Genomic DNA, 25,554 nt, shown 5'->3' with positions numbered 1-25,554 from the left:
CATTGTGGATCAATTCGATATGGGTCATTAAAATTTTGATGATTTTTCTCTTCTTTATGCTATTTTTCTTCTATTTTCCCAATATTTAATACCCTTAACTGCACAAAAATCATAAAATTGGGGTATACAGTTTAGAAATCCATTTATATATTTTTCCCAACTTCAATATGTGTAACAACAATGGATTTCATCACTATGCTTCCTAGGACTGCACGTGGAGTCAATTCGATATGGGACATTGTGGATTGGTTGACCAAGAGTGCTCATTATCCCGATCCAGGAGAGCATATCGGTTCAGAAGCTGGTCGAGATTTACATGCGTGAGATAGTAGCACGACATGGAGTGTCTATCTCGGTGGTGTCTATTCAAGATGTCTGTTTTACTTGCAGATTCTAGAAGCGGTTTCACGAAGAGATGGGTACTCGTCTCCACATCAACACCGCTTTTTCATATATCAACGACTACCACGCCAACATTCACCGACCTATCTTCTAGATTCTCTATGGGAGGAAGTGTAGGACCCCAATCTGTTGGCGCGAGATCGGTCAGAGGGTCATGGAGAGTACTGATTTAGTACTCAAGACCACAAAGCGGATCTAGTAGGTTCGAAGTAGGCTCCAGACTGCTCAGAGACGACAGAATAGCTACGTCGACAAGTGGTGTTCAGACTTGGAGTTTCAGGTGGGTGATATGGTCCTCCTAAAGGTGTCACCCTGAAAGGGTGTCATCCGGTTCCGGAAGCAGGGAAAGTTGGGCCCCAGGTATATCGGTCCCTTCAGAGTCATATCCCGGGTGGGCAGGGTGGCGTACAGATTGGATCTCCCAGCAGAGCTCAGCAAGTGTGACAACCATCAAAAATTCGAGTCGGTTCTAGATTTGACTAAACTTAGTTGCACGTGTAGGAACGACACATAATAGACTTAGTAACTAGAAGCTGAGTTATAATCTACTAGAAAATTTGGAAACAATTAGAAACGATGGACAATATACTTAGATTTCACATTGTTATGTGAATTCAATAACTACTTAACTGTAGTAATTATCCATATTCGGGTCACTCTTTGACTTGAACACCTTTTCATGAACCATATACACACATCATGCCCTTGACCTAGCGCTATAAATTAGGTCTGAGTCTCGTAGGAACTTAAGTCAAAGTTGAAAACTAGGACTAGTATACTTGATTTGCTTAATTTCGCTTGAATCTCGAAACCACTACAGAGAATGCCAATAAGCTGATAAAATAAGTTACAAACATTATTATAACTATAAAAGAGTTATAATACCATAAGATAAATTAAAGTCTCACAGATTCTATTGACTTTGATATCCAAAGATTTATAAATCTCAAAAACCCTAAATGCCCTAAAAACCTAAATTTATGAAATTAACCTTAGAAACTCTATAAAAATAGTTATGAGCCTCATAATATGATATTATAATAATTAAAATTATAAAATGCATTCAAGGAAAATAAAATTTAACTCATTAACATTTACCCTTAATTTATAAATGAAAAATCAAGGTTTTATGAATAGAAACTTGATTTTAGTGCACATTTTATATAAAATTGAGATATTTTATAAAAGAACCTAAATTTTATAAAAAAAAATGAATGAGAAAGGGGTATTATACTCAAAATTTCGGACCCCTCTCTTCCCATATCTCTCTCTCACACTCTCATTCTCCAACACAGACACACACACATCTCTTCTTTCTCTCTCTAGAAAAATCTCTACCTTCTCTCTAATTTTTTTTCTCCAAACACTGCAACCATAGCCTCTTAACCACGAAATTATGGAAATTCATAAGGCTTTTTCAAGCCACAAATAAATTTAAGGTAAAGAACATACATCTCTTGAAGATCCACAACAATGATTTAAGCCATGCATGTGCATTTTACTTCAAAAACCGACTTCTACTTCTTCATCTTCTTCAAACTTGTTTTATTTTGTTAAAATGGTTATTAGAACATCATGGATGTGTTTTAACACCATGAATGTATGATAAACATGGTTGCATGTTCGTGATCTTAGTGCAAAAATCGATTTTAAGGATTAAAACATCAAACTCAACTTAAGAGTTTTTAAGAAACAAAATTTTGTTCATAAATGCATGTATGTATTTTGATAAGTTTTAATCTTTTGATCTCTGGAAACATGACTAGAAGGTGAATTTATCATGGTATCCTTAAAATATTTCAAAGGATTTACTCAAAATAATGATGAAAAACCAATTTTCTAACCAATCACCATGCATGCAATCTGCCATATTTCTTTGGCTGACTTTAAATTGCCATGTCTCACTCATTTACTTAACCAAAATTCGATATTCTTTTTCTGAAATATAATATTTTGAGTTAGATTTCACACCCATCTGACCTCATTCGAAAATTCCAATATTTAGATTTTTATCAATTTTTACAAAACTGTTGCTCAATCAGCACCTTTTTGTGAATACTAGTTTTGTATTGCATGTTCAAAGTGCTTAATCCTCACTAAAAATCTAGGAAAAATGAATTTGAGCACTTAACATCATGTATTAAGAGGTACAAAAAGATCTTGATTCAAAAGTCTTTGGAGAATGTTGCAAAAATTTTCAAAGTAACATCAATAATCTTTACCAAAATCACAAGTATCAAGTTTTCTCTATAATTTATTGAGCCTTTAGGCATGTTTTCTGACATCAAAAATAAGAAAAGGATTTTTAAATTATATTAAATTGTATGAAGATGCATTCTGGAAAATTTCAGCTCAATATATATTTTCTTTATTTTTACATGAAAATAATAAGAAAATAGATTGTTAAAGCATATAAAATACTTACTCTTGTAAATAAATTCTGGAAACATTTGTGGATGATACTTTTAGTCAACAAACATCTCTCATGAAGTTTCATAGATTGTTGGTACTGTTTAGTATGGTTTTTGAATTTGTTTTTAATTAGCACCAAAAAATCATAAAACCACTTTAGGGAATGTGAAAATACTATCTATTATTTTTCGCAGCTTCTATCCTATGTTTAAGACTCAGAAACATATTTTGGAAATTTTTAAAAATGCATATCTATTTTTCCGTGATTTTTGTGTTTATAATGGATTAAAAACAGTGAAATAGTTTTACTCATCCAAAATTCATGAAAATCTTCCAAAAACTCTTATAATGTATTAGGAGGCTACATTAAAATTTTGATGATTTTTCTCTTCTTTATGCTATTTTTCTTCTATTTTCCCAAGATGTAATACCCTTAAATGCACAAAAATCATAAACTTGGGTTAAACAGTTTAGAAATCAATTTATATATTTTTCCCAGCTTAAGTATGTGTAATAACAATGGATTTCATCACTATGCTTCCTAGGACTGCACGTGGAGTCAACTCGATATGGGTCATTGTATATCAATTTGATATGGGTCATTAAAATTTTGATGATTTTTCTCTTCTTTATGCTATTTTTCTTCTATTTTCCCAAGATTTAATACCCTTAAATGCACAAAAATCATAAAATTGGGGTAAACAGTTTAGAAATCCATTTATATATTTTTCCCAGCTTAAATATGTGTAATAACAATGGATTTCATCACTATGCTTCCTAGGACTGCACGTGGAGTGAATTCGATATGGGTTATTGTGGATTGGTTGACCAAGAGTGCTCATTTTATCCCGATCCAGGAGAGCATATCGGTTGAGGAGCTGGCCGAGATTTACATGCGTGAGATAGTGGCACGACATGGAGTGTCAATCTCGGTGGTGTCTATACAAGATGTCCGTTTTACTTGCGGATTCTGGAAGCGGTTTCATGACGAGATGGGTACTCGTCTCCACTTCAACACCGCTTTTTCGTATAACAACAACTACCACGCCAACATTCACCGACCTCCCTTCTAGATGCTCTATGGGAGGAAGTGTAGGACCCCAATCTGTTGGCGCGAGGTCGGTCAGAGCGTCATGGAGAGTACTGAGGTAGTACTCAAGACCACAAAGCGGATCCAGTAGGTTCTAAGTAGGCTCCAAACTGCTCAGAGACGACAGAATAGCTACGCCGAGAAGCGGTGTTCAGACTTGGAGTTTCAGGTGGGTGATATGGTCCTCCTGAAGGTGTCACGCTGAAAGGGTGTCATCCGGTTCCGGAAGCAGGGAAAGTTGGGCCCCAGGTATATCGGTCCCTTCAGAGTCATAGCCCGGGTGGGCAGGGTGGCGTACAGATTGGATCTCCCAGCGGAGCTCAGCAAGTGTGACAACCGTCAAAAATTCGAGTCGGTTCTAGATTTGACTAAACTTAGTTGCACGTGTAGGAACGACACATAGTAGACTTAGTAACTAGAAGCTGAGTTATAATCTACTAGAAAATTTGAAAACAATTAGAAACGATGGACAATATACTTAGATTTCACATTGTTATGTGAATTCTATAACTACTTAACTGTAGTAATTATCCATATTCGGGTCACTCTTTGACTTGAACACCTTTTCATGAACCATATACACACATCATGCCCTTGACCTAGTGCTATAAATTAGGTCCGAGTCTCGTAGGAACTTAAGTCAAAGTTGAAAACTAGGACTAGTATACTTGATTTGTTTAATTTCGCTTGAATCTCAAAACCACTACATAGAATGCCAATAAGCCGATAAAATAAGTTACAAACATTATTATAACTATAAAAGAGTTATAATACCATAAGATAAATTTAAGTCTCAAAGATTCTATTCATTTTGATATCCAAAGATTTATAAAACTCAAAAACCCTAAATGCCCTAAAAACCTAAATTTATGAAATTAACCTTAGAAACTCTATAAAAATAGTTATGAGCCTCATAATATGATATTATAATATTTAAAATTATAAAATGCATTCAAGGAAAATAAAATTTAACTCAATAACATTTACCCTTAATTTATAAATGAAAAATCAAGGTTTTATGAATAGAAACTTGATTTTATTGCACATTTTATATAAAATTGAGATATTTTATAAAAGAACCTAAATTTTATAAAACAAAATGAATGAGAAAGGGGTATTATACTCAAAATTTCGGACCCCTCTCTTCCCATATCTCTCTCTCACACTCTCATTCTCCAACACACACACATACACATCTCTCTTCTTTCTCTCTCTAAAAAACTCTCTCTACCTTCTCTCTAATTTTTTTTTCTCCAAACACCGCAACCATAGCCTCTTAACCACGAAATTATGGAAATTCATAAGGCTTTTTCAAGCCACAAATAAATTTAAGGTAAAGAACATACATCTCTTGAAGATCCACAACAATGATTTAAGCCATGCATGTGCATTTTACTTCAAAAACCGACTTCTACTTCTTCAATCTTGTTTTATTTTTGTTAAAATGGTTATTAGAACATCATGGATGTGTTTTAACACCATGAATTTATGATAAACATGGTTGCATGTTCGTGATCTTAGTGCAAAAATCGATTTTAAGGATTAAAACATCAAACTCAAGTTAAGAGTTTTTGAGAAACAAAATTTTGTTCATAAATGCATGTATGTATTTTGATAAGTTTTAATCTTTTGATCTCTGGAAACATGACTAGAAGGTGAATTTATCATGGTATCCTTAAAATATTTCAAAGGATTTACTCAAAATAATGATGAAAAACCAATTTTCTAACCAATCACCATGCATGCAATCTGCCATATTTCTTTGGCTGACTTTAAATTGTCATGTCTCACTCATTTCTTAACCAAAATTCGATATTCTTTTTCTGAAATATAATATTTTTAGTTAGATTTCACACCCATTTGACCTCATTCGAAAATTCCAATATTTAGATTTTTATCAATTTTTAAAAAACTGTTGCTCAATCAGCACCTTTTTGTGAATACTAGTTTTGTATTGCATGTTCAAAGCGCTTAATCCTCACTAAAAATCTAGGAAAAATGAATTTGAGCACTTAACATCATGTATTAAGAGGTACAAAAAGATCTTGATTCAAAAGTCTTTGGAGAATGTTGCAAAAATTCTCAAAGTAACATCAATAATCTTTACCAAAATCACAAGTATCAAGTTTTCTCTATAATTTATTGAGCCTTTAGGCATGTTTTCTGACCTCAAAAATAAGAAAACGATTTTTAAATTATATTAAATTGTATGAAGATGCATTCTGGAAAATTTCAGCTCAATATATATTTTCTTTATTTTTACATGAAAATAATAAGAAAATAGATTGTTAAAGCATATAAAATACTTACTCTTGTAAATAAATTCTGGAAACATTTGTGGATGATCCTTTTAGTCAATAAACATCTCTCATGAAGTTTCATAGATTGTTGGTACTGTTTAGTATGGTTTTTGAATTTGTTTTTAATTAGCACCAATAAATCATAAAACCACTTTAGGGAATGTGAAAATGCTATCTATTATTTTTCGCAGCTTCTATCCTATGTTTAAGACTCAGAAACATATTTTGGAAATTTTTAAAAATGCATATCTATTTTTCCGTGATTTTTGTGTTTATAATGGATTAAAAACAGTAAAATAGTTTTACTCATACAAAATTCATGAAAATCTTCCAAAAACTCTTATAATGTATTAGGAGGCTACATTAAAATTTTGATGATTTTTCTCTTCTTTATGCTATTTTTCTTCTATTTTCCCAAGATGTAATACCCTTAAATGCACAAAAATCATAAACTTGGGTTAAACAGTTTAGAAATCAATTTATATATTTTTCCCAGCTTAAGTATGTGTAATAACAATGGATTTCATCACTATGCTTCCTAGGACTGCACGTGGAGTCAATTCGATATGGGTCATTGTATATCAATTTGATATGGGTCATTAAAATTTTGATGATTTTTCTCTTCTTTATGCTATTTTTCTTCTATTTTCCCAAGATTTAATACCCTTAAATGCACAAAAATCATAAAATTGGGGTAAACAGTTTAGAAATCCATTTATATATTTTTCCCAGCTTAAATATGTGTAATAACAATGGATTTCATCACTATGCTTCCTAGGACTGCACGTGGAGTGAATTCGATATGGGTTATTGTGGATTGGTTGACCAAGAGTGCTCATTTTATCCCGATCCAGGAGAGCATATCGGTTGAGGAGCTGGCCGAGATTTACATGCGTGAGATAGTGGCACGACATGGAGTGTCAATCTCGGTGGTGTCTATATAAGATGTCCGTTTTACTTGCGGATTCTGGAAGCGGTTTCATGACGAGATGGGTACTCGTCTCCACTTCAACACCGCTTTTTCGTATAACAACAACTACCACGCCAACATTCACTGACCTCCCTTCTAGATGCTCTATGGGAGGAAGTGTAGGACCCCAATCTGTTGGCGCGAGGTCGGTCAGAGCGTCATGGAGAGTACTGAGGTAGTACTCAAGACCACAAAGCGGATCCAGTAGGTTCTAAGTAGGCTCCAAACTGCTCAGAGACGACAGAATAGCTACGCCGAGAAGCGGTGTTCATACTTGGAGTTTCAGGTGGGTGATATGGTCCTCCTGAAGGTGTCACGCTGAAAGGGTGTCATCCGGTTCCGGAAGCAGGGAAAGTTGGGCCCCAGGTATATCGGTCCCTTCAGAGTCATAGCCCGGGTGGGCAGGGTGGCGTACAGATTGGATCTCCCAGCGGAGCTCAGCAAGTGTGACAACCGTCAAAAATTCGAGTCGGTTCTAGATTTGACTAAACTTAGTTGCACGTGTAGGAACGACACATAGTAGACTTAGTAACTAGAAGCTGAGTTATAATCTACTAGAAAATTTGGAAACAATTAGAAACGATGGACAATATACTTAGATTTCACATTGTTATGTGAATTCTATAACTACTTAACTGTAGTAATTATCCATATTCGGGTCACTCTTTGACTTGAACACCTTTTCATGAACCATATACACACATCATGCCCTTGACCTAGTGCTATAAATTAGGTCCGAGTCTCGTAGGAACTTAAGTCAAAGTTGAAAACTAGGACTAGTATACTTGATTTGTTTAATTTCGCTTGAATCTCAAAACCACTACATAGAATGCCAATAAGCCGATAAAATAAGTTACAAACATTATTATAACTATAAAAGAGTTATAATACCATAAGATAAATTTAAGTCTCAAAGATTCTATTCATTTTGATATCCAAAGATTTATAAAACTCAAAAACCCTAAATGCCCTAAAAACCTAAATTTATGAAATTAACCTTAGAAACTCTATAAAAATAGTTATGAGCCTCATAATATGATATTATAATATTTAAAATTATAAAATGCATTCAAGGAAAATAAAATTTAACTCAATAACATTTACCCTTAATTTATAAATGAAAAATCAAGGTTTTATGAATAGAAACTTGATTTTATTGCACATTTTATATAAAATTGAGATATTTTATAAAAGAACCTAAATTTTATAAAACAAAATGAATGAGAAAGGGGTATTATACTCAAAATTTCGGACCCCTCTCTTCCCATATCTCTCTCTCACACTCTCATTCTCCAACACACACACATACACATCTCTCTTCTTTCTCTCTCTAAAAAACTCTCTCTACCTTCTCTCTAATTTTTTTTTCTCCAAACACCGCAACCATAGCCTCTTAACCACGAAATTATGGAAATTCATAAGGCTTTTTCAAGCCACAAATAAATTTAAGGTAAAGAACATACATCTCTTGAAGATCCACAACAATGATTTAAGCCATGCATGTGCATTTTACTTCAAAAACCGACTTCTACTTCTTCAATCTTGTTTTATTTTTGTTAAAATGGTTATTAGAACATCATGGATGTGTTTTAACACCATGAATTTATGATAAACATGGTTGCATGTTCGTGATCTTAGTGCAAAAATCGATTTTAAGGATTAAAACATCAAACTCAAGTTAAGAGTTTTTGAGAAACAAAATTTTGTTCATAAATGCATGTATGTATTTTGATAAGTTTTAATCTTTTGATCTCTGGAAACATGACTAGAAGGTGAATTTATCATGGTATCCTTAAAATATTTCAAAGGATTTACTCAAAATAATGATGAAAAACCAATTTTCTAACCAATCACCATGCATGCAATCTGCCATATTTCTTTGGCTGACTTTAAATTGTCATGTCTCACTCATTTCTTAACCAAAATTCGATATTCTTTTTCTGAAATATAATATTTTTAGTTAGATTTCACACCCATTTGACCTCATTCGAAAATTCCAATATTTAGATTTTTATCAATTTTTAAAAAACTGTTGCTCAATCAGCACCTTTTTGTGAATACTAGTTTTGTATTGCATGTTCAAAGCGCTTAATCCTCACTAAAAATCTAGGAAAAATGAATTTGAGCACTTAACATCATGTATTAAGAGGTACAAAAAGATCTTGATTCAAAAGTCTTTGGAGAATGTTGCAAAAATTCTCAAAGTAACATCAATAATCTTTACCAAAATCACAAGTATCAAGTTTTCTCTATAATTTATTGAGCCTTTAGGCATGTTTTCTGACCTCAAAAATAAGAAAACGATTTTTAAATTATATTAAATTGTATGAAGATGCATTCTGGAAAATTTCAGCTCAATATATATTTTCTTTATTTTTACATGAAAATAATAAGAAAATAGATTGTTAAAGCATATAAAATACTTACTCTTGTAAATAAATTCTGGAAACATTTGTGGATGATCCTTTTAGTCAATAAACATCTCTCATGAAGTTTCATAGATTGTTGGTACTGTTTAGTATGGTTTTTGAATTTGTTTTTAATTAGCACCAATAAATCATAAAACCACTTTAGGGAATGTGAAAATGCTATCTATTATTTTTCGCAGCTTCTATCCTATGTTTAAGACTCAGAAACATATTTTGGAAATTTTTAAAAATGCATATCTATTTTTCCGTGATTTTTGTGTTTATAATGGATTAAAAACAGTAAAATAGTTTTACTCATACAAAATTCATGAAAATCTTCCAAAAACTCTTATAATGTATTAGGAGGCTACATTAAAATTTTGATGATTTTTCTCTTCTTTATGCTATTTTTCTTCTATTTTCCCAAGATGTAATACCCTTAAATGCACAAAAATCATAAACTTGGGTTAAACAGTTTAGAAATCAATTTATATATTTTTCCCAGCTTAAGTATGTGTAATAACAATGGATTTCATCACTATGCTTCCTAGGACTGCACGTGGAGTCAATTCGATATGGGTCATTGTATATCAATTTGATATGGGTCATTAAAATTTTGATGATTTTTCTCTTCTTTATGCTATTTTTCTTCTATTTTCCCAAGATTTAATACCCTTAAATGCACAAAAATCATAAAATTGGGGTAAACAGTTTAGAAATCCATTTATATATTTTTCCCAGCTTAAATATGTGTAATAACAATGGATTTCATCACTATGCTTCCTAGGACTGCACGTGGAGTGAATTCGATATGGGTTATTGTGGATTGGTTGACCAAGAGTGCTCATTTTATCCCGATCCAGGAGAGCATATCGGTTGAGGAGCTGGCCGAGATTTACATGCGTGAGATAGTGGCACGACATGGAGTGTCAATCTCGGTGGTGTCTATATAAGATGTCCGTTTTACTTGCGGATTCTGGAAGCGGTTTCATGACGAGATGGGTACTCGTCTCCACTTCAACACCGCTTTTTCGTATAACAACAACTACCACGCCAACATTCACTGACCTCCCTTCTAGATGCTCTATGGGAGGAAGTGTAGGACCCCAATCTGTTGGCGCGAGGTCGGTCAGAGCGTCATGGAGAGTACTGAGGTAGTACTCAAGACCACAAAGCGGATCCAGTAGGTTCTAAGTAGGCTCCAAACTGCTCAGAGACGACAGAATAGCTACGCCGAGAAGCGGTGTTCATACTTGGAGTTTCAGGTGGGTGATATGGTCCTCCTGAAGGTGTCACGCTGAAAGGGTGTCATCCGGTTCCGGAAGCAGGGAAAGTTGGGCCCCAGGTATATCGGTCCCTTCAGAGTCATAGCCCGGGTGGGCAGGGTGGCGTACAGATTGGATCTCCCAGCGGAGCTCAGCAAGTGTGACAACCGTCAAAAATTCGAGTCGGTTCTAGATTTGACTAAACTTAGTTGCACGTGTAGGAACGACACATAGTAGACTTAGTAACTAGAAGCTGAGTTATAATCTACTAGAAAATTTGGAAACAATTAGAAACGATGGACAATATACTTAGATTTCACATTGTTATGTGAATTCTATAACTACTTAACTGTAGTAATTATCCATATTCGGGTCACTCTTTGACTTGAACACCTTTTCATGAACCATATACACACATCATGCCCTTGACCTAGTGCTATAAATTAGGTCCGAGTCTCGTAGGAACTTAAGTCAAAGTTGAAAACTAGGACTAGTATACTTGATTTGTTTAATTTCGCTTGAATCTCAAAACCACTACATAGAATGCCAATAAGCCGATAAAATAAGTTACAAACATTATTATAACTATAAAAGAGTTATAATACCATAAGATAAATTTAAGTCTCAAAGATTCTATTCATTTTGATATCCAAAGATTTATAAAACACAAAAACCCTAAATGCCCTAAAAACCTAAATTTATGAAATTAACCTTAGAAACTCTATAAAAATAGTTATGAGCCTCATAATATGATATTATAATAATTAAACTTATAAAATGCATTCAAGGAAAATAAAATTTAACTCAATAACATTTACCCTTAATTTATAAATGAAAAATCAAGGTTTTATGAATAGAAACTTGATTTTATTGCACATTCTATATAAAATTGAGATATTTTATAAAAGAACCTAAATTTTATAAAACAAAATGAATGAGAAAGGGGTATTATACTCAAAATTTCGGACCCCTCTCTTCCCATATCTCTCTCTCACACTCTCACACATCTCTATTATTTCTCTCTCTAGAAAACTCTCTCTGCCTTCTCTCTAATTTTTTTTTCTCCAAACACCGCAACCATAGCCTCTTAACCACGAAGTTATGGAAATTCATAAGGCTTTTTCAAGCCACAAATAAATTTAAGGTAAAGAACATACATCTCTTGAAGATCCACAACAATGATTTAAGTCATGCATGTGCATTTTACTTCAAAAACCGACTTCTACTTCTTCAATCTTATTTTATTTTTGTTAAAATGGTTATTAGAACATCATGGATGTGTTTTAACACCATGAATTTATGATAAACATGGTTGCATGTTCGTGATCTTAGTGCAAAAATCGATTTTAAGGATTAAAACATCAAACTCAAGTTAAGAGTTTTTGAGAAACAAAATTTTGTTCATAAATGCATGAATGTATTTTGATAAGTTTTAATCTTTTGATCTCTGGAAACATGACTAGAAGGTGAATTTATCATGGTATCCTTAAAATATTTCAAAGGATTTACTCAAAATAATGATGAAAAACCAATTTTCTAACCAAACACCATGCATGCAATCTGCCATATTTCTTTGGCTGACTTTAAATTGCCATGTCTCACTCATTTCTTAACCAAAATTCGATATTTGTTTTCTGAAATATAATATTTTGAGTTAGATTTCACACCCATCTGACCTCATTCGAAAATTCCAATATTTAGATTTTTATCAATGTTTACAAAACTATTGCTCAATCAGCACCTTTTTGTGAATACTAGTTTTGTATTGCATGTTCAAAGCGCTTAATCCTCACTAAAAATCTAGGAAAAATGAATTTGAGCACTTAACATCATGTATTAAGAGGTACAAAAAGATCTTGATTCAAAAGTCTTTGGAGAATGTTGCAAAAATTCTCAAAGTAACATCAATAATCTTTACCAAAATCACAAGTATCAAGTTTTCTCTATAATTTATTGAGCCTTTAGGCATGTTTTCTGACATCAAAAATAAGAAAACGATTTTTAAATTATATTACATTGTATGAAGATGCATTCTGGAAAATTTCAGCTCAATATATATTTTCTTTATTTTTACATGAAAATAATAAGAAAATAGAGTGTTAAAGCATATAAAGTACTTACTCTTGTAAATAAATTCTGGAAACATTTGTGGATGATCCTTTTAGTCAATAAACATCTCTCATGAAGTTTCATAGATTGTTGGTACTGTTTAGTATGGTTTTTGAATTTGTTTTTAATTACACCAATAAATCATAAAACCACTTTAGGGAATGTGAAAATACTATCTATTATTTTTCGCAGCTTCTATCCTATGTTTAAGACTCAGAAACATATTTTGGAAATTTTTAAAAATGTATATCTTTTTTTCCGTGATTTTTGTGTTTATAATGGATTAAAAACAGAAAAAATAGTTTTACTCATCCAAAATTCATGAAAATTTTCCAGAAACTCTTATAATGTATTAGGAGGCAACATTAAAATTTTGATGATTTTTCTCTTCTTTATGCTATTTTTCTTCTGTTTTCCCTAGATGTAATACCCTTAAATGCACAAAAATCATAAAATTGGGTTAAACAGTTTAGAAATCAATTTATATATTTTTCCCAGCATAAGTATGTGGAATAACAATGGATTTCATCACTATGCTTCCTAGGACTGCACGTGGAGTCAATTCGATATGGGTCATTGTGAATCGGTTGACCAAGAGTGTTCATTTTATCCCGATCCAGGAGAGCATATCGGTTGAGAAGTTGGCCGAGATTTACATGCGTGAGATAGTGGCACAAAAATCATAAAATTGCGTTAAACAGTTTAGAAATCAATTTATATATTTTTCCCAGCTTAAGTATGTGTAATAACAAAGGATTTCATCACTATGCTTCCTAGGACTGCACGTTGAGTCAATTCGATATGGGTCATTATAGATCAATTTGATATGGGTCATTAAAATTTTGATGATTTTTCTCTTCTTTATGTTATTTTTCTTCTATTTTCCCAAGATTTAATACCCTTAAATGCACAAAAATCATAAAATTGGGGTAAACAGTTTAGAAATCCATTTATATATTTTTCCCAGCTTAAGTATGTGTAATAACAATGGATTTCTTCACTATGCTTCCTAGGACTGCACGTGGAGTCAATTCAATATGGGTAATTGTGGATCAATTCGATATGGGTGATCAAAATTTTGATGATTTTTCTCTTCTTTATGCTATTTTTCTTCTATTTTCCCAAGATTTAATACCCTTAAATGCACAAAAATCATAAAATCGGGTTAAACAGTTTAGAAATCCATTTATATATTTTTCCCAGCTTAAGTATGTGTAATAACACTTGTAAAAAAAGTTTGGTGAATTTTTGAAACTGTTATATATTTATTTCTATATTTGTAGAATAAATACACAAAAATCAGAAAAATTGTGTTGAACTTTTTGAAAACACTTATTAATATTTTTCCCAGATTATGTACACTGTAAATCAGTTACACAAAAATTATAAGAATTTTCATGATAATATACTATGTTTCCATGATTTTATGATTATTCAAGGAATTAAATGGTGAAAAATAGTTAGACAAATAAAAGAACATTTATCTTAAGGTCTTTGACTTCAATTAAAACTGAAATTCATAGTTTGGGAAAGTTTAGAACCAAAGTGATTTAGTTTTTTGAATATTTAATCATTGGAACACCTCTCAAAATGTTAAATATTAACATTTCAATAATGAGAATTTTCCACTTAAATTGTTATATAACAATTGATTCATTGAAATTTAATTTTCACAGAAATATGTTTTTAAGTTATCAATATTAATTTTGACACAGTATTGGCATTATTGTAGTAGTAAGTATACTAGTGTTAGATTTCGATTAGAGACTCACTAGCGAATATCATTATTGTAGGAATCGGTAGTGGTACAAGTGGAACGTAGTTCAAGACACCATTTGCATCATCTCAATGCACAGTAAGTATTCACAACTCCCCTATTTTCTGTTTTTTTTTTTAATTTTTGTTTACGTTTTGGGGTGGAAAAGCATGTCCTAAACTATTTATGTTCATTGTATTTATTTTACTCGTATAAACTTGGTTGCTATATTTTGCGTATTGTGAGTATTTACAACCCTTATTTTACATTTTAATGTTTTGGGGTGGAAAGCATGCTACAATTTCTATGAACATTATTTTATGAACTTGTGCTATGAACTATATGATATGAACTTTGTTATATGAACTTGTACTATGAATTTGGTGTTATGAACTTGTATGATTAAGTCCCCGGAGAACCGATACAACCTATTAACTCATATTCGAGCTGATGGTCTTATGGATAGCGCTATTTGGGGTCGACAGCCCCACTCGCCCGGAACCGCGAGCGCATATTTCCATGAACTGACATCATTGTAACCATGGACATGATGAAATGGGGCAGGAATAGTCATTAGACTTGGGTTGTGAACTCATGAATGGAAACTTGATGCACACACAAATCTTATATCGTATTTTAGTTACAAAACTTGTATACTCATTTTAGCAACGAAACTTATATACTCATTTTAGCAACAAACTTTGTTTCACATTATAGCAACGAACTTTTATTACTAGAAACTTATATATTTGCTTTGGCAATGAAATTGTTTGCTCCTTGTAACAACGAAACTTGTTTTCTCATTGTAGCAACGAAACTTATTTACTCGTTTTAGTAACGAACTTTATTTCCCATGAGAATATGAACATTGCATCTCATTTGGGCAACATAATTTATCTCTCATGATGACAACGAACTTTGTTTATGCGAACTTATTTACTTATTTTGGCAATATACTTTTATTCGTGGAAACTTTTATCAATTTTTTTATTTCGATTTATGAAACCAATATATATTTTTTTAAATATGTGAGTACTCACCAACTATTCTTATAGTTGACGTTCGCTTTACATGCTTTTTCAGGAATCATCTAGTAAGAGGCATGTAGAGAAACAACACTTGTAGGAGCATTTGCATGTGTTGACTTTTAAATACATTGTAATCTCTTTTAAAAAGTTGTTGAAACTCATTGTAAATTCGTAATGATTTTTAATACTGTGGTTGGTGTTGTCTTTTAACTTTTTGTATGAGACCCTTTGTATTGCCACGCCCTGTATTTTTGCTTTAGCAAGGTGTGACAGCAAGATCCACAACACTTTCCATGTTTCCCAGCTATGGAAGTGCTTAGTGGATGACTCAACAATTGTGCCTTTAGAGGACATTCAGGTTGATGACAGCCTGAATTACATCGAGAGACCAATAGCTATTCTTGATAAAAAGACGAAGGAGCTGAGGAACAAGAGGGTGGAGCTGGTGAAGGTGCAATGGCAGCACTGCAGGGTTCGGAGTGGACTTGGGAGCCCGAGGAGGATATGAGGGAGCATTACCCGGAGTTGTTTCCAGAAGCAGTAGAATTCGAGGACGAAGTCTAAGACAAGTGGGAGAGAATTGTAACGCCTCGTCCCTGGTAAGCAATTAATTAAAGTTTATTTAATTTTATGAAGGGACTCGACAAGTTGGAGGCCCCAAACTTGTCAAGTAGGAACGGTTTTGGACGCGGGTGGTAAAGTCTACTCGACAAGTTGGGAAGCCTCGACTCAACGAGTAGGACTGCCAGAGTGAAAACTTAATTTCAGGGTTTGCACCTTATTTAAACACCTTAAGTGGCTTCCACTCTAGCCTCCATCACCTTTAAACCCGCTTCGTGAAACCCTAATCGATTTTTGAGTGTTCTTGAGCTTTTTGTGCCATTTTTGTGACTTGAAGCTTGAAGAAGGAAGGAAAGACTTTGAGATTCAAGAAGAAGCTAGTTGATCTAGAGCTTGGGTTGCATTTACAGCTTATTTGAGGTATAAAGCTTATACCTTGGCCTTCCATCACTTATATCTTCTATAGGCTTGTATATTGTCATTTTTAGGCCATTTCAAGGTCACATTCGAGATTAGAGTGCATATTAGAATAATGACTTCAGATCTGGGAGCATTTTAGCTCAGGAAGCTTAAAGCTTCCACCTTTATTGAGCTATGGTCCTATCACATGCATTCACACTCGTTTACGGCTTTTGCTTTCTAGCTTCATAACACCATGCATGCACGTAAAGTTAGCAATTTTACGTGTCATGCTAGCTTAAGGACGCCGGATCTGTAGATTAGAAGCATTGGGCTTGAGTAAAATCGATGGTATGGTCTTGAAATATGGGAGGACTCAACGAGTTATTCATGCGACTCGAGGAGTCGGGTCGTGGCCCCCCAACCTTTTCTGGTTCTAAGTAAAATCGTTGAGTGTAGGAGACGAATTAGCGAGTTGGACATGGTTTTTGGACATGAAGGTCGAAGAACTATACGTGTCCATGGAGGAACTAGGTGAGTTATGAGCGAATGGCCCGATTCTGTAAAGGAAGGACTTGATGGGTCCAAGGAAGGGCTCGATAAGCTGAATGGAAAAGTCCCGATACTGTTGATAGGAGGAACTCGACGAGTTGTGGAAGAATTCGTCGTGTTGGATCACGATTTTAGAGATTTTTGATATATCGAACTCGATGAGTTGATGGGCCAACTCGGTGAGTTGAGTCAACTCGATGTTGACTTTGACCTAAGGTTGACTTTGACAAGGGGTAAAATGGTCATTTTACCCTTAGAAGGATTTTCAGTTATGACTAACTGTTCCTTGTAAACTAATAGTCGGGGGAGTCATTGGAGCAGCCATCGGAAATTCCTCACTTGAGATATGGCAGCTAGTTTGAGAGGTGAGTTTTCCTCCAGTAGAACAAGTCGAAGGCACCAAGGTCGGCCCGCATATGTATGATTAGTAGCCGAGTGTGGGCGAGGCCCATATCTCCTAGTTAGCCTATTGTGGGCGAGGTCTGTATCTCATAGCTTTGTTTAAGTATGGATATATATGATTGGTTGATAGATTTAACTATACTTGTCGTCTCTGTGTTACTTGTATGTATGTTAGTAGCTGAGTGTGGGTGGGGCCCATATCTCATAGCAGCCGAGTGTGGGCGGGGCCTGTATCTCATAGTAGCTGAGTGTGGGCGGGGACCATATCTCATAGCTAGTGGAGTGTGGGTGGGGCTCGTATCTCCTAATTGTATGTATATGTGCATGGTATGTGGTAGTTTGGGGAGACACACTAAGCTTCGTGCTTATAGTTTTCAGTTTTGGTTTCAGGTACTTCCGGTAGCAAAGGGAAGAGCTCGGGATGACTGCATGGCACACACCACAGATTTCAGCCCGGGATATTTTAGACTATGATATTTTATACATGGTTTTGATATAGTATTTTGATATGATGTTTGAGATACACGATTTGGTATTTTTTTTTATGTGGTCTCACGAATTATGGGTTTTTCCTAAATGATTTTAAACGAAATTTTTGGACTATATTTTTGGGATGTTTCAATAGGAATAAGTGAATTGAATCTAAACGGAAGTCTCTCTAATTTGATTGAATCTAGTTGTCCTTTGTTTCTATTTTAGTTGTTAATTGCATTTTTGCTAAAGTGTTTAGGAAGTTACTTAAGTTTGTAGTCTTATAAAATTAGAGAAAGCCACCCCCCCCCATTTTAATTAATTGCTATATTTAGATAATATAAGTATCAATTTTAATTGTTTACAGTTCCCTATATTCGATACCCTACTTGCTTAAACTAAACTACGATCGATAGGTACACTGCCTACACGTGTTTGTTTTTATTTGAGTATGTTAGGATTAAAACTGGCATACTTTACACACATCACATATGTTCCAGTCGTAAGGCCTCGCCTAGCATCAAGCCCCACCCGGTACGCATAGCAGTACATAAAACATGCAACGGTCACGTAGACACCTAACATCTTAACATATCAACATGGGCCGACATTGATGCCATAGATCCGCTAAACCTAGTGAGGAAACTCACTTTGAAAGCTGAATCTCATAGAAAAAAATCCCTAGATGTTGCCCGAACGACTCCTCGAGCTATCAGAGAAAAAATAACACCCAGTCAAAACCTGGGTTCCAAACTATAACCAATAATCCATCCTTGGGGTAAAATGACAATTTTACCCCTAGCCTAGCTTGATCCACAACTAAGGCCCAAAACCACAAACCACTAAGGCCCAAAACTAAATAATCTTCCAAATCCCACTAGTGGCCAACTTATGACCGAAATTTTCAAATTGGGCCGAAACCCTTCTAATGGGCCTTACCCTAAAGCCCAAACATATCCATACCCCAAACCCTGATTTCAGATGGCCCACTTAGCCCAAAGCAACAAGGCCTAAGAATACGGCCCAACCCAAGTCTCAAACCACACCACGCCCAAACTGCCCGAGTATGTGGGGCGTACTTGGTTGTACACTAGGCGTACAAGCTGCATGGCTTGTACGCTGCACGTATGAGCTTTTACAGCCAACATGCTCACTCATTAAGCCTTTTCACCATTAATTCCTACACCACTTAAGTCCAGGAGTCCCAAACACAGATATGAATTATATACAACCAATTAACCCATAAAGTCAACATCTTGGTGGCTCTGCATTGCCCAAATGGGCCTAAACTCGAAATATGTCAATCTACTTCCATGAAAATGGCCATTACTCATGCATGGTGGGATTAAAGCTTCAAAGGTTGCAACTTTATGACTCTAGGATCCAAAGAACACCAATAGTAACAACTCTAAGCTTTAGAAACGGAAGTAATCCACAAGAGCTCATCTATGGGACCAAAAAGGGTCCAAAAGCTAAAACATGGAGATCTAAGCTTCTAAAGATCAAGATCAAGACATTATACCATACATAAGCTTGAAATGAAGCAATCAACTCAGATCTATAAAGCTTCTCCTTGAACCACCACCTTGCTCCAACCTACTATTCCTTGAAAATGGGGTTAGGGTTGCATGGAGGCTGATAAGGGAAAACAAGGACGCTGATAAAAAAGGTCCTTAAGGAATAATGTTCTTTAAATAGTTCTCAAACCCTAAAATTTAGGGTTTTCGGTATGCACATGTACGCTTCGCGTACCCCTTTGTATGCATTGCGTATGTGCATGATACCCACGTCCAACCTCCACCAGTACGCCTAGCGTACGTAGGGTGGTACACCCTGCGTACGACACCCCCTTTAAGCCCAAAAATGGAATCAATGCCCAAGGACTTCTAGGCCCAACTGAAAATAATTAAATAACCAACAATTAAATAATACCTTGAAACAATCGAACGTTACAATTCTCCCCCACTTGGATCAGACTTCGTCCTCGAAGTCCGCTGACTCAAACATCTCGGGATAATGCGTCCTCATCTCCTCCTCAGGCTCCCACATCCACTCAGACCCGTAGCGGTGTAGCCACGACACCTTTACCATCTCCACAACCTTGTTCCTCAAGGTTTTTGTCTTTCGATCTAAAATTCCCACCGGTCTCTCGAAATAATTCAGACGATCATCCACCTGAATATCCTCTAATGGTATAACTGTGGAATCATCCACTAAACACTTTTGCGATTGAGAGACATGAAATCTACTATGAATCTGGCGGAGCTCGGCTGGAAGATATAGACGATAAGCAACCTGGCCCACACGAGCCAAAACCCTGAAGGGACCAATATACCTGGGGCCCAACTTGTCGTGTTTCCTAAACTGGATGACACCTTTCCAAGGTGACACCTTCAGGAGAACCATATCTCCCACCTAGAGCTCCAAGTATGACCGGTGCCTATCGGCATAACTCTTCTACCGACTTTGAGTTGTCTGGAGCCTGCTCCAAACCAGCTGAATCAACTCTGTGGTCATGAGCACCACCTCGGTGCTCCCCATGACCCGTTGACTGTCCTCGACATAAAAAATCAGGGTCTTGCACTTCCTCCCGTAGAGTATCTCAAAAGGAGGTCGATCGATGCTAGCGTGATAATTGTTTTTATATGAAAATTCCTCTAAAGGAAGATACGTATCCCAACTCCCACCAAAATCCAATACTCACGCACGCAGCATATCCTCAAGGGTCTGAATTGTCCGCTCAGTCTGACCATCGGTCTGCGGATGGAATGTTGTACTGAAAAGAAGAAGAGTGTGTATCATGTCATGAAACCGCTTCCAAAATCTGGAAGTAAAGCGAACATATCTGTCTGAAAACATAGATACTAGCACCCCATGACGTGTCACCACCTCCCTAACATAGATCTCGACTAATTTCTCTTCAAAAATACTCTCCTGGATCATAATGAAATGCACACTCTTGGTCAAATAATCCATGATGACCCATATAGAATCCATTCCGAGTGTATTCCTAGGAAGCTTCGTGATAAAATCCATTGCAATATATTCCCATTTCCATATGGGAATCTCCAACGGTTGCATCTTGCCAAGAGTTCACTGATGTTCGGCCTTGACCTTCCTGTATGTCAAATACCGCTCCATGTACCATGCTACGTCCTGTTTCATACAGGGCCACCAATAATCAGGATGAAGATCCGTATACATCTTCGTTGCCTCGGGATGGATGGAGAACCTCGACTTGTGAGCATCCTCCATCAGCACCTGACGTACACCGCACAAAGAAGGAACCCAGACCCTCCGGTGCAGGGTCAACAATCCACAACTATCATTATCGAAGGAAACCACCTGACCCATAATACGCTCACTCTTCTAGTGCTCTTACTTCATAGCCTTGACCTGAGCCTCCCGGATCCGCTTCAGCAATAGATTAATCATTGTCATCCCCAAGCATACATCCCTAATCGGAATCGCAACCGTCTTGCGACTGAGAGCATCGGCCACTACACTGGCCTTCCCCGGGTGGCAAAGGTTCTCACAATCATAATCCTTCACCACATCCAACCAACGACGCTGCCTCATATTCAGGTTCGGCTGATCCATTATATACTCAAGCTCTTGTGTTCCATGTAAATAGTATTTCGGGTAGTTCGCCTCATGAGGCTTCAACTTCCTGGAAGCATAAGCGATCATACAACCCCGCTGCATCAACACTGTACCCAAACCCATGATCGAGGAATCACAATTCACAATAAACCATGAAATCATCTACACCCTCAAGCATCTTTAGAATGGAGCCTCACACAACTGCTTCTGAAGAGTCTCAAAAGCTATCTGCTGCTCGAGCCCCCTTCAAAATGTCACCGACTTCTTGGTCAGTCGGGTCAAGGGAATAGCGATCTTGAAGAACTCCTGAATGAATCTTCGATAATAACAATCCAAACCAAGAAAATTATGAATCTCAGATGGAGACCTCGGAATCTCCCACAACATCACGACCTCGATCCTAGCTGGATCGACCAGAATACCCTTCTGGTTGACAAGGTGTCCCAAAAACTGCACCTCGCGAAGCCAGAACTTGCACTTGGAGAACTTTGCAAAGAGTCTCTCTTTCCTCAAAATCTCCAGCACCTCCCTTAAATGCTCCTCATGTTGCTCCTGAGTCATGGAATAAACCAATATATCATCAATAAAGACTACTATAGTCCAATCCAACATCGGTTTGCACACGCGATTCATGAGATCCATGAACGTGACAGGAGCATTAGTGAGCCCAAATGGCATCACCACGAACTCATAATGACCATATCGAGTCCAAAAAGTTGTATTTTGCAAATCCTCATCCCCGACTCGCATCTAATGATAACTCGATCGCAGATCAATCTTGGAGAACCAAGATGCACCCTAAAGCAGATCGAAAAGATCATCAATTCTCGGGAGGGGATAACGGCTCTTCACCGTTACATTTTTCAACTCTCGGTAGTCAATACACATCCAATGGGACCTATCCTTCTTCTTCAGAAACAGAATCAGGGCTCCCCAAGGCGAACTGCTTGGCTTGATAAATCCCTTGTCTAACAGCTCCTGCAGTTGTGTAGACAATCCTGCATCTCGAGACGAGCCAACCTATACGGTGCTTTGGCTATCGGTGTTGCACCTGGAACCAAATCAATCCTAAACTCCACCTGCCTCTCTGGAGGTACCCTAGGAAAATCCTCTGGAAACACATCAGGATACTCCCGAACATTTGGCACATCATCCACGGTCGTCCTACGCTTATCTCGGGTATCCATGACATAGGCGACAAAACCCGAGCAACCTTGCTCAAGATATCATCTGGCCCTCGCTGCAGAACACATAACCGACCCATGCTGCGGTCTCTCACCTTGAATCAACAACTCTCCCCTACTTGGGGTTCGAACCCAGACTAGCTGTTGCTCACAGTCGATTACTTCCCCATTAGGGGTCAACCAATCCATGCCGAAAATGAACTTGTTCCCACACAGAAGAATAAGAACCAGGTCAACTGGTTACCGTTCTTCGAATAACTGAAGAGTATAACCCTGATGAACCCTCGCATTCCGAACCATCCTATCATCAACAATCTCCACATCAATAAGATAATCCAGTTCCCCTGGAGCTTCTACAAATCTATTGCTAAGCGCAAGTGATACAAAAGATCGGGTACCCCACGAATCAAATAATACAAAAGTAGAGATACCATTCACAAGGAACGATCCTTAAATAAAACACATAAGCATAAGCAATAATTCAATATAAATAAAGAGATAAAGAGAAGATACATACAAGTCACAACATCGGGAGCTGCACGCACCTCCTCTGCTATCAGATGGAAAGCCCTACTCTTCGCTGCAAGTTTACATTATAGGAATTGATAAAAACTAAGAAAGAAATATGGTAGTCAAATTCGATTCCATCTTACTGCAATAGTCTACCAACGACATATGCCCGACCCTGACGACCGTCAATAATCCTCAAAGTCACAGGAGCGGGTGTTGACACCGGTCCTGCTGCAGCGAAGCTCATACATTAGGCCTTCTTGTGGCCCCTCTTATAGCAATGAAAGCGAATCAGATCTGATCCTAGGGTGGTGGTAGCTGTACAATCCCTGCTATAATGACCAGTCCGACAGCACTTGAAGCACCCAGAACCACCACCACTACCACTTATGCATGCACCCTCGTGTGTCTTACTGCACTTGGCACAATGACTATAGCCCTAATGGCCCCTTGATATCAAATCTGATACCTTGGGCCTCTTGCCTGAAACCCCCTGATGTTTGAATCTCATCTGGCTTCCTCTTCCTCTCTATATCCAAGTTAATCTCCCTCTCCCTAGATCGAGCGATCATATCCTCCAGCATCTTGCAGCTGGATTGGATCACAAACTGTCGGATGTAACTCCTCAACATCTCATGACATCAGGACTTCTTCATCTCCTCGTCCGCCACATACTGCAGAATCAGAAGCGCCCTCTCCCTAAACGTCGCGGTGATCTCAGCCACCGTCTTAGTAGTCTGGCGGAGATCCAGGAACTCCCACGCCAACTAATGCACCTCAATAACTGGTGCAAACTCAGCTCGAAACCTGGTCGAAAAATTATCTCAGGTCTTCCCATCCACAACATCATCACCCACAACATTACCGACCTCCTCTCATCAGTCTCGTGCCATGTCCTTCAAGAGGCAGGAGGCTTATCTTACCTTGTCCCCCTCGGGACAAAGAGTGGTGTGGAAGGTGTTAGCAACATCTGCTAACCAACGCCTGCTCACAATGGGGTCCTTCACCCCATGATATTTTGGAGTTCCACAAGTCCAAAACTCCCTGAATGTCAAAGATTGAGTTCCAGCAATAGCCATCATCTTAGAACGGAACGTGCTCAGCCGCTCCTCCAAAACCTCCAAGATACCCTCCTTCACCGAGCTGAAGATCACAGGAGTCTGATTCAGAATGCAACGAGTAATCTCTGAAAAAAGAAACTCCCTAGTCTGCTCATCGATCTTCTCGGCTCCAGATCCTGAGCTTGATCCCTCCCCTGCACCTGATCTGCCCACTAGATTGCCTCGCAATACCACCATACTGAAAATATACCATAAAATGATCAGAATACACACCAAAATATACTCACAACCGTACAAGCTTTGTGATTTTATCGCAACCCTCCTTAAAACGAGTAAGTATCCTCTACCTCCAGTAGTACGGGCCCATACTACCTTCTACATCTATACGTACTTTCCCCAAGAACTTCTTTGACTCAACTAGGTTACTCTAAATCCATCTACCCATCCCTTACTGACAAGGGTCCCAATACTAAATCTCATCCTAGGTTTTCCTAGGGCAACTCTACACTATTCTCCACCATCAACCGCAGAAGGAACTCCCGCTAACTTCCTCAAACTAGCTCGCGAATACCGTTACATATAACTTAAAATTAGATAATTCTTCAAATGAGAGGTCTCACACTACAACAGTTGGACTCAAACAAGTGATGCGCAATAGAGTTAAAACCTAACCTTCTAAGATTATTTAGTTCCCATAATATGTAACTTAGCATATTCGTTTACTAGTTTGCTGAAGTTAGTTAGAACTCCTTAAAGCAAATGGCAAGCAACATTTGAGCATCAAGTACCAGAACCAAGCATAACCTAATCAGGCCATCCTATCACTAACTGAGTAGTACTTGTTGGATTGTGTGTCTAAGCCCATAAGTGTTTTGGTATGTACTTGACCCGATTGTGATCATGGTCCTTTTGGGTTGCCTTCACCATGGCAACTGATAGGATAAATTAAGGAGAAGGAGGATTAATTATGATTTATTAGTATACTATAAGAATAATATATTAAAGGAGAAATCATATTGTTTAATTAATATTAGTCAAGAATTAATTAAGAATTAATTTTGTGGCTAAAAG

At 36.7% G+C, this 25,554-nt stretch overlaps 1 pseudogene; it reads right to left on the bottom strand.

Moving 5' to 3' along the window:
• Positions 1 to 24,720, bottom strand: part of LOC145099298 (alkane hydroxylase MAH1 pseudogene) — a 43,221-nt pseudogene extending 18,501 nt beyond the window's left edge.
• Positions 24,721 to 25,554: the final 834 nt, after the last annotated feature.

The sequence above is a fragment of the Lactuca serriola genome, chromosome 4 (assembly GCF_051521515.1).
Source record: "Lactuca serriola cultivar US96UC23 chromosome 4, Lser_US96UC23_V15, whole genome shotgun sequence".
Taxonomy (NCBI): Eukaryota; Viridiplantae; Streptophyta; class Magnoliopsida; order Asterales; family Asteraceae; genus Lactuca; species Lactuca serriola.
This window is presented reverse-complemented; position numbering and strand designations above follow the sequence as displayed.